Below are 9,604 nucleotides of genomic sequence, written 5' to 3'. Positions count from 1 at the left end.
CCCTCCTTCCCAGCTTGCTGGGACCATTTATGGGCCTCCTTCTTCTTCTCTCCTTTGGCCCTTGGGCCCTCAATCGTCTAACTACCTTTGTTAAGAATCAGGGTGACTCTGCTACCAAACCGGTGCAGGTCCACTATCATCGCCTTGACACTGAAGAGCCATCACAGGCTCCCATCTCTGTGGCCCCGCATACTCCAGACTCTCCACCCTTCGGCCAGCCTCTCAACTTTCGGGTCTTACAAGAGGGACGCTGAAAAGATAGGTTTTGCCTTGGGTCTTGCTATGAATGGTCCATCCCATCTCCCCCTCTACTCAAATAGCCTAAGGCCATCAGCCCTGACCCACTCTGGCTCTCTCCCCACGACAAGGGACCTGGTAAGTCAGAGACAGATCTGGCATTAAGTCTTGACCGCCTAAGACACGGCAGCCCTGGGGGTGGGGGGGTTTGACCCAGTAACGGGTAAGAGTTTGAGCATTGCCCTCTACCAGGCTCAGGCTCCCATCGTGGGACCTAAAAGATGAGGTTGAGAGGCCTCCTTCCAGGGTGCTTCACTGTGATGTTCCAATTGACCTTTTTAGGGGGAGATGTTGGGAACTATGAGAGCCCTGAGATAAACATCCCGCCCCAGCTTATTGAGAACCGTGAGATTAACATCCTGCCTGACAATCACAAGGATCAGGCTTGGCCCTGAGAAAAGAACATTCACGGAAATCCATCCCCTCCCCACCTGTCACCCTGGAGCTCAATCCCAGAAGATTTTGCAACCTTCCATCTCCCTCCTTCCTCTTCCCCTCCCCTCCAAGATTTTTGCTTTAAATATGCTCAGCTCCACTAAGTAAACGACTCTTGACAAGCAATGCTTCCTTGAGTCCTGTCTTCTCTCTCGCCCGTTCTTATTCCAGGCTGCGGTCCTCCTCGCTCCCCCGAATAACTTGGCCTGCAGGTCAGGTCACTCTATGTATTATCCTTAGGTTTGGCCTTCTCATTGTGTCCTGGATTTCCTGGATGTTTTGGGTTAGGAGCTCTTTGCTTTTTGCATTTTCTTTAACTGTTGTGTCAATGTTTTTTATGGTGTCTTCTGCCCCTGAGATTCTCTCTTCTATCTCTTGTATTCTGTTGGTGATGCTTGCATCTATTGCTCCTGACTTCTTTCCTAGGTTGTCTATCTCCAGACTTGTCTCACTTTGTGATTTCTTAATTGTTTCTACACCCATTTTCAGATCCTGGATAGTTTTGTTCTTTTCCTTCACCTGTTTGGTTGCACTTTCTTGTAATTCTTTAAGGGACTTTTGTGTTTTCTCTTTAAGGGCTTCTACTTGTTTACTCATGTTGTCCTGTAATTATTTAAGGGACTTTTGTGTTTTCTCTTTAAGGGCTTATACCTGTTTACTTGTGTTCTCCTGTATTTCTTTAGGGGAGTTATTTATGTCCGTCTTAAATTCCTCTATCAGCAGCATGAGATATCATTTTAAATCCAAATCTTGCTTTTCTGGTGTGTTGGCTTATGCAGGACTTGCCATGGTGGGAGTACTGGGTTCTGATGATATTAAGTATTCTTGGTTTCTGTTGGTAAGATTCTTACATTTGCCTTTCACCATCTGTTAATCTCTGGTGTTAGATGTTCTTGCTGTCTCTATCTGGAGCTTGTTCCTCCCGTGGGTCTTTAAGTCTGTGTCAGCACTCCTGAGAGATTAGCTTTCCCCTAGTAATACCCATGCACAGAGGGCTGTGGATCAGCCATCCCTCCTGGGTGCAGATAGATGTTTGAAGGACCCTGTCCCAGCTACTTTGCAGCTTCTGTAACCTGTGCCTCCTGGCTGGTCCCACTTTAGAAAATCACCAGAGAGAAAATGGAGATCTCACCTGAGTCCTGGGGTCAGAGCACTCCCTGGGGATGAGCTCTCTGCTTGCAGGAATGGTACACAGGGAGGTGTGGTGCTGGTACACCTCCTGGTTGTAGATGGAGGTAGAAAGGACCCTGTCCCAGCTGCTCTGCCGCTTCAGTGGCCTGTGCCTCCTGGCTGGTCCCTCTTTTGAAAATCACTAGAGAGAAAATCATGCCTGTGCTTTCTAATATTCTAGTTTAGAATGAGACATGAAAGATTATTGTTCATGTTAATGTAAGGATATAGAAAAATATTATTGAGCATGTATTTTGGAAGGGCTCATCCCAGGAGGTAGAAACACTAGAACAAGCTGTATCAGGGCTCCAGAACTTAGTAGGCACCTAGACCTTGGAACAATTGACTCTATGATGCATGTACCATTCAGGCAATACAACTCAGCATGTAGACAGCATCACCAGCCAAAATGAAAACAAAGACCTAATATGTCAATGTCTATAGTTCTGGAAAAGACTATAAATGTACCTAAGTTGCTCTTTGGATTTTTTTTTAGAACTTTCAAGCCAAACTGTTCTTTTGACTAATTATTCTTGCTAACTAAATTATGCCAATTCAGCACAAAGTTTTTGTGTGTAAAAGTTCATCCTGAGAAAAGCTCAGGGCTACATTGATAACCTGAACACTCAAGATAGTTATGGGCTAGACTTTTGGCTTAAACCCAAGAAGCCTTTTCTAGTGGATAGCCTATAGAAAAGTGAGCCTCAAAGTGCTATTTAATTAGCACACATAATATCATACTTGAAAATATAGGTGGTTATTTGAATTATAGAAAATTAAAATTAGTAAATGACTATAATCTGCATTTCTTTTTGATTGGTTATCCTTATACTGATAATGTATTAAGGATATAAAAATCAACCAGAGTAACTTGCATTTTCACTTGTTAATTCTAGAAAGACCATAAGAGACAAATTACAACATGAAGCACTTCAAGAGATGGTTACAAGCTAAGCATGCCCATAGGATTCAAAGAGATTATACTTTCTATATTCAAGGCTTGCTTTCCATGAGAAGACTGAATACTCTGTCATGAATTTCAGTTGAATCTCAATTCTGCTCTTATGATCTCACTCACAATTATTCTACTTTCTGATACTAGATGAGAAATATGAGGAGGTGTTAGTGAACTAGTTCAGATGTAGCCCAGGTTGGATTCCCACAAGAATAAAAATCTATCCATTAGCTATAGAGTTCTTCTGGAAAACTGCTGGAATTGCTGTCCAGGGAGAACTGGAAGTATTTAAATTTTAACTTAGATGTGATAATTTCAGATTTGTTTTGGCAAGACATGGCACTTTTTCTTAGTTACAAATATAACTTGGAATTTATGAAATTCTGAGGACAAAATCAAGTCAATTTGCTGAATGAAGCTTTATCTCAATCTTTGTTCATATTAATCTATTGATCATTTGCCTGGTTTTTTTTTTTTTTTTGGAGGTTTTTGTTTTGCTTTGCTTTGTTGTTTTTTAGGAGGGTTGTTTGATTTTTGCTTTTTGTTTGATTGTTTGTTTGTTTGTTTGTTGCATTCATGGTAGGGCCACTAGGCTGCATTCCAAGTCCTTACATTGTTATAGTATCACAATTTTCTGTTCACAGAGGAAAGTCACTGTACTTTTATTATAAATGTTTAATTCTAGAAAAGAAAACTGATGAGCATAGAATTTGGATATTGTGATTCCCATCTTTTTGTGAGATTTAAAGCCCTAATTATCCTTGCAAATTTTAAAATGGATGAGGAACTAAATGGATCATCTTCTAATGCTACTCAATTAAATTACTTCTAATTCAAAAAGTTAGACTATTTAATGAAGAAAACTGAAGATTTGTGTTTGTATGACCTTTCATGATATTTGAGCATCCATCTTTTTAGATCAACTAATCACCATATTAATTAAAAACACATAATGTTTTCAAATGTCAAAGCTGTCATCTACATTGTCAATGTTATAGTCACATTAAGATTAAAGAAATATCATGTATATTTATATCATCAGCAAGATTTCTGGCATAAAGCTATCTAAAGAGAATGTCAATGATAAAATCCTTGCCCTCCAGAATATGTTATAAACTTAAAGTGGCTTAACATGCATATACAGAATACATTGACCAATTTACACAGCTAACTACCTACTATGACATGAAGAGTACTACCATGCAGACAGAATTCCTCAAAGAATTATCAAAAGCTTGTTGAGCTCTTCCCCAAGACACCCTGGTTAGTAGGTCCAGTTGAGAATATGGAGTTTATGTAAATGGTCTCCTGTTGTATAGGTTGAAGGTCTTAACTCATAGTGATGTGTCCTTAGTCGGAGGGCCTTCATCAAGAATGATTTTTTTTTCCTTAGGTTTATGTGGATTTCAAGAATCAAACTTAGGTCGCCAGGTTTGCTGAGCAAGTGCCTTTGCTCACTGATCCATCTTGTTGGCCTGTGAACGTTCTTTCTAAGGAATTTTGGTAATTGCTTTGTTGTTTGTTATAGAAAATAGACTTCGAAAATTGATATAAGTAATGCACTCTGAGACAGCATATTTGTTTCCTATAAAGGATAAAGTAATTGCAATGTGAAAAATTCTTATCTACCATTCAAGAGAACCCAAGTTTGTTAGGGTCTTGTTTTTGGGTGGTCTTTATAACCCTGAAGTTTCTCAATGTAACACACTTCAGGAGCCAACAATTGTCCTATGAGCCAAGCAAACATCATCTTAGTAAGTTCCGTTGCACTTCCTTGCAAAAGGATTATTCCATAAAGGTTTGTTGACTGTTTTAAAGGAGTGGGTATTGTCACAAAGCCCTTGCCTAAATATCTAGCCATTTCTTGCTGCTTGCCTTGTGCCACCTTGTCTCAATTGCACATGACCTTATTGCAAGGCAAGGAAGACTAGTGGATATATAAACTGATAACATGACTGCTCCATGGTATGTTTAAGGGGGATGATTTTATTGTAAATATGAGAGAGAGAGAATAGTCAGAGGCATCTATAAACATCCAGAGTGGAGAGAGAAATAAACTGAACATGGCCAGCTGACTTTATATGGCCAGGGCTATTTGTGTCAGGAGGGAGAATTGCAGGGAGAATAGAGAAGACATAGTAAGAGAAGCATGAGTAGTTCGTAGATGGGGGTACATAGCAAGAATAGCAGGATTATAAGGAGAATGAGTAGCTATGCAAAGAGAATCCTGCTAGCAGGAGGGAGTTTCAGGTAGGGGAAGAGAGTTAGGCAGAGTGGACTTTCAAATGCATAATAGGAATTTGTAATACTGAGGTAGCCTGGAGGCCAGGATGAGCTTTGATATGCTTATAGACACCACAGATAGTCATATATTTTTTTCTGCCAAAGATACAGGAAATGACTCCTTTTTGGCTGAGGGAAACTGGTTTCACAAGTTCCTGAGAAATGCTGGCTATTATCTAACTACGAGAAATCCCCCTATAACCAATGCTTTGGTTTATCCTTAGGAACCTTAGGATAAGGAGTAGATATTGTTTACATACCCCATCCCTAAGGAATTTTAGCAACACAGACCTATGCTGTGCATCAGCACAATACCTGGCCCTAAATCAACTAAGACCTACAGGACAAAGGAAAGTACACACATGCATTGTGACTCTGGATTGCCTTTCAAGTCAGTGGCCGCTGCATAATGTAAAAGTGAAGGTGCTGTCAACTGCAAACTGAATAATGTCCTTCTCATTCAGGTAGTGTTTACTTCTTTCTCTGAAGATATGAATTGTCAGTAGCATCCATTTAGGTACTGAATACAAGGCGGCAGACTCGCTTCTGTATCACATACATAAAAAAATATACTGCAGGAAGTCCTTGTGTATACACACTGCCTTAGGATACTGCCATCTGTGCAACCATAATCTCCAGCCTTCTAATTACACAAGAGCAAATAAATAATTAGGACATCAATCAGCTTTTACTCATGAGCAACATCTAATTCATTCCAGGTTCAAACTTTCCCAAGGTCTGCAACTCCTCTGCACATTTGGCAAAGCAGCTACAGGTTTATTTGACAAGTGAAGCTAATAATGCTTATCTCCCGTAATTGCTCTAAGGATTTCAGAGAACAAATAAAAATGCATGTGAAGGCCCCAGCACAGTGGCTGGTTTGCAGAAGAATACCATGATTTTTATCAAAATTGCTAGTTGACTGTTTTTGTAATGGATTCAGGAATGACATCTGAGACTAAGAAATGCTTCTTGACTACATTAGAGGTGGTTACATTGGAAGTAGTTTCTTAAACCCTGACCTGGGGTCTGAGTTGGTCTCTAATGTAATGAAGAAACAGAAGGCTCCCCAAAACCTTCTAGAATAACAGCCTCCATTACCACTGTTCTTAGTAATAGGAATCACTGGGGAGAATGAATGTCACCAGCAGCATGTAGGGAGTCTTTTTTTGTGTGTGGGTGCAGCAAACTTTATTTATTTTATTCAAGAGAGTAGGGAGGGCGCTTCCTGTTATTATGTCTGGGATGGAAATTGTGAAGGAGATGCTCAGCATTGGGGTAGGAACCCCTCAGCAACTGGGGGGCTCTCTCTTGTTCTCAGTGTCCTTGATGGGGTGGGTGGTCCAGGGTTTCTTATTCCTTGGAGGCCATATAGGCCATGAGGTCCACCACCCTGTTGCTGTAGCCATATTCATTGTCATACCAAGAAATGAGCTTTACAAAGTTGTCATTGAGAGCAATGCTGGCCACAGCATCAAAGGTAGAAGAGTGGGAGTTGCTGTTGAAGTCACAGGAGACGACTTTGTCCTCAGTGTAGCCCAGGATGCCCTCAGTGGGTCCTCAGATGCCTGCTTCAGCACATTCTTGATGTCGTCATACTTAGCAGGTTTCTCCAGGCAGCATGTCAGATCCACAGTGGATACATTCCAGATAGGAAGCCCATGCCACAGCTTCCCGTTCAACTCTGGGATGACCTTGCTGACAGCCTTCACCACACCAGTGGATGCAGGGATGATGTTCTGGGCAGCCCCATGGCCATCATGCCACAGCTTTCCAGAGGGGCCATCCACAGTCTTCCAAGTGGCAGTGATGGCATGGACGGTGGTCATGAACCCTTCCATGATACGAAATTTGTCATGGATGACCTTGGCCAGGGGGGCTAAGCAGATGGTAGTGCAGTATGCTTTGCTGACAATCTTGAGTGAGTTGTCATATTTCTCATGGTTCACACCCATCATAAACATGGGAGCATCGGTAGAAGGGGCAGAGATGATAACATTTTGGCCCCACCCTTCAAGAAGGCCCCGGCCTTCTCCATGGTGGTGAAGACTCCTGTAGACTCTACAACATACTCAGCATCAGTATCACCCCACTTGATGTTAATGGAATCTCGCTCCTGGAAGATGGTGATAGGTTTTCCGTTGATGGCAAGCTTCCTATTTTCTGCCTTGACTGTGTTGTTGAGTTTGCCATGGGTGGAGTCATACTGGAACTTGTAGACCATGTAGTTGAGGTCAGTGAAGGGGTCGTGGATGGCAACATATCTCCACTTTTCCAAATGCAGAGCAGAAGGCAGCCCTGGTAACCAGGAATCAAATAAAGCCAGATCCATTCACACCAAACTTCACCATTTTGTCTATGGGACCAGGCAGGCACTGCACAAGAAGATGCGGCTATCTCTGGAACAGGGAGGAGCAGAGACCCTACGGAATCCTTTTTATACTGTTGCTTTTTGCCTTCTGAAGCTGGGGTACAGAGAATGTTCATTCTCTTCTTGGTGCTGATCTTCCCCATGGAGAAAAAGATTACTATATCACCTAGGACATCAATTTTTATTTACTGTAGTAAATAAAATCCTGTAAATGGACATTTGTCCCATGTCTTGCCAAGAACACCAGTGGTTAAAGCTCTGGGGATGTATCCCATAAGTTCTTTTCATGTTATAGAACAAGACCAGACTCAAGCACCATACTGGAAAGGATCATTAACTGTAATGGGCCACTCCCTAGCCACTTACACTCTGCTCTGCATCAGGATTGAAGAAATAAGTTTTCAAAATATGTCCTCATTCTTCCAATCACCCCTCTACACAGAAGGACTTTTCTTTTTCTTTTTTTTTAATTAGATGTTTTCTTTAATTTCATTGCAAATGTTATTCCTTCTAAACCCCCCATCCCATCCTCCTACTCCCTACTCACTAATGCACCTTTTTCTGCTTTCCTGTCCTGGCATTCTTCTACACTGGAGCCTCAAGCCTTCATGAGGCCAAGGGCCTCTCCTCTCATTGACATCCCATAAGACCATCCTCTGCTACATATACTGCTAGAGCCATGGGTCCCTCCATGTGTACTCTTTGATTGTTAGAAGCACTTTCCAAAGTGTTCATCCTTTCATCAATTCATTACCACCTCAGAAACTCAGTACCCTCATAACAGAGTCTCTCTGAAGCCAAATGCTCATTAATAGCTCATGCTTTGGTACCATCTAAATGCTAGGTAGAGAAGGTAAAGAGTGAGTGGAAACCATAGTGCAACCATAGTGGATTTAGCTTCACTAGTAGATAGTTTTTATGTTCTTGTAGTGTGCTTCTGGAGAAATACCTACTGAATTTCTCCTATCTTGCAAATTCCAGATAGAAAGTGAAACAGGAGGGTCTGGTGCAGCTCATTGCCTGAAACACTGATATAGTTAGAGTTTAATGCAACAGAGCCTCAGACCCAGCAGACCAGGAAGAGAAGCCCTCCTGGGACATGAAGGTCAAGGTCATAGAGCCTCTTCCCATCCCAGATAATGAGTCATTAAGAGTGCCTCAATATGGCTAAGGATATATAATTCTGCCTGTAAGTCAAGGTCTCTGTAGCAGGAGTCACTCTTTTGTTATTGAACAATGTTCCTTCTCCAGTGCTCCCTTCCTCCACAGTCCTATTTATTTCTATGGATAGCTGGAATGTTCTCACAAGTATCATAGTTTGGGGCACCTTGTACATTGCTGGTGGTTACCATGACAACTGCAACCTTGTAAGCAGAGTTTCAATGAGAATGCTGCCATGCTCTCATGGTCATATTTTCCTAAGATCCATGACAAAATCTTGGCCCCCTGCCTGACAGTTTTGAAGGCAGGGTCTTTGGGATGTTACTAGGCACAAGAGACTTAGCTCATTACTTTAACAAGTGAAAATATCACTATGATAACCAAATTATGAGTCTGAAAACATCCTACATGTCGAGTTAGAGGTTTAGGTCTGTGGTAAAGCACTTCACAACATGTGCAGGGCCTTGGGTGCAACCTACTTCTATCACCACAACAATGACTAGGTCTTGAATGTGCCAAGCACTTGTTCTTAGATTTTCCAACTTACTTTGCTGAAAGGAAGAGACTTCTGTATTTTATCAGCTAAATTATTTATGATATTCTATTGTAGCAACCCAAACAGATTATAGTGAAAATTAGTATGATCAGGTTACTACTTCACAAAGTATCAATAATGTATCAATAATGCAAGGTCACCTTTCCATTTCATCTTTGAGATAGAGTACGAGCTAATGCTACATGTTGACAGCCCTGCAAAGTTTCTATACTTTCACGGATATAACTGCTTGAGTGGTTGGCAAGGCTAGTTATAGTGGGCACATCTGGCCAGGCTATGACCTTACAATGTTTCATTCCTCCACACACAAACCAGGTTCTCCCAGACCCAAGCAAGACCCTGATGTGGTGCAAGAGTCAGCCTCTTATACCAAGCC

General features: G+C 41.6%; 1 pseudogene; it reads right to left on the bottom strand.

Annotated features, from left to right (window-relative positions):
* Positions 1–6,493: 6,493 nt before the first annotated feature.
* On the bottom strand, positions 6,494–7,472 carry LOC116101245 (annotated as a pseudogene).
* Positions 7,473–9,604: the final 2,132 nt, after the last annotated feature.

The sequence above is a fragment of the Mastomys coucha genome, unplaced genomic scaffold (genome assembly GCF_008632895.1).
Source record: "Mastomys coucha isolate ucsf_1 unplaced genomic scaffold, UCSF_Mcou_1 pScaffold21, whole genome shotgun sequence".
Lineage (NCBI taxonomy): Eukaryota > Metazoa > Chordata > Mammalia > Rodentia > Muridae > Mastomys > Mastomys coucha.
The sequence above is the reverse complement of the archived record's forward strand: the minus strand, read 5'-3'. Positions and strand labels throughout refer to the sequence as shown.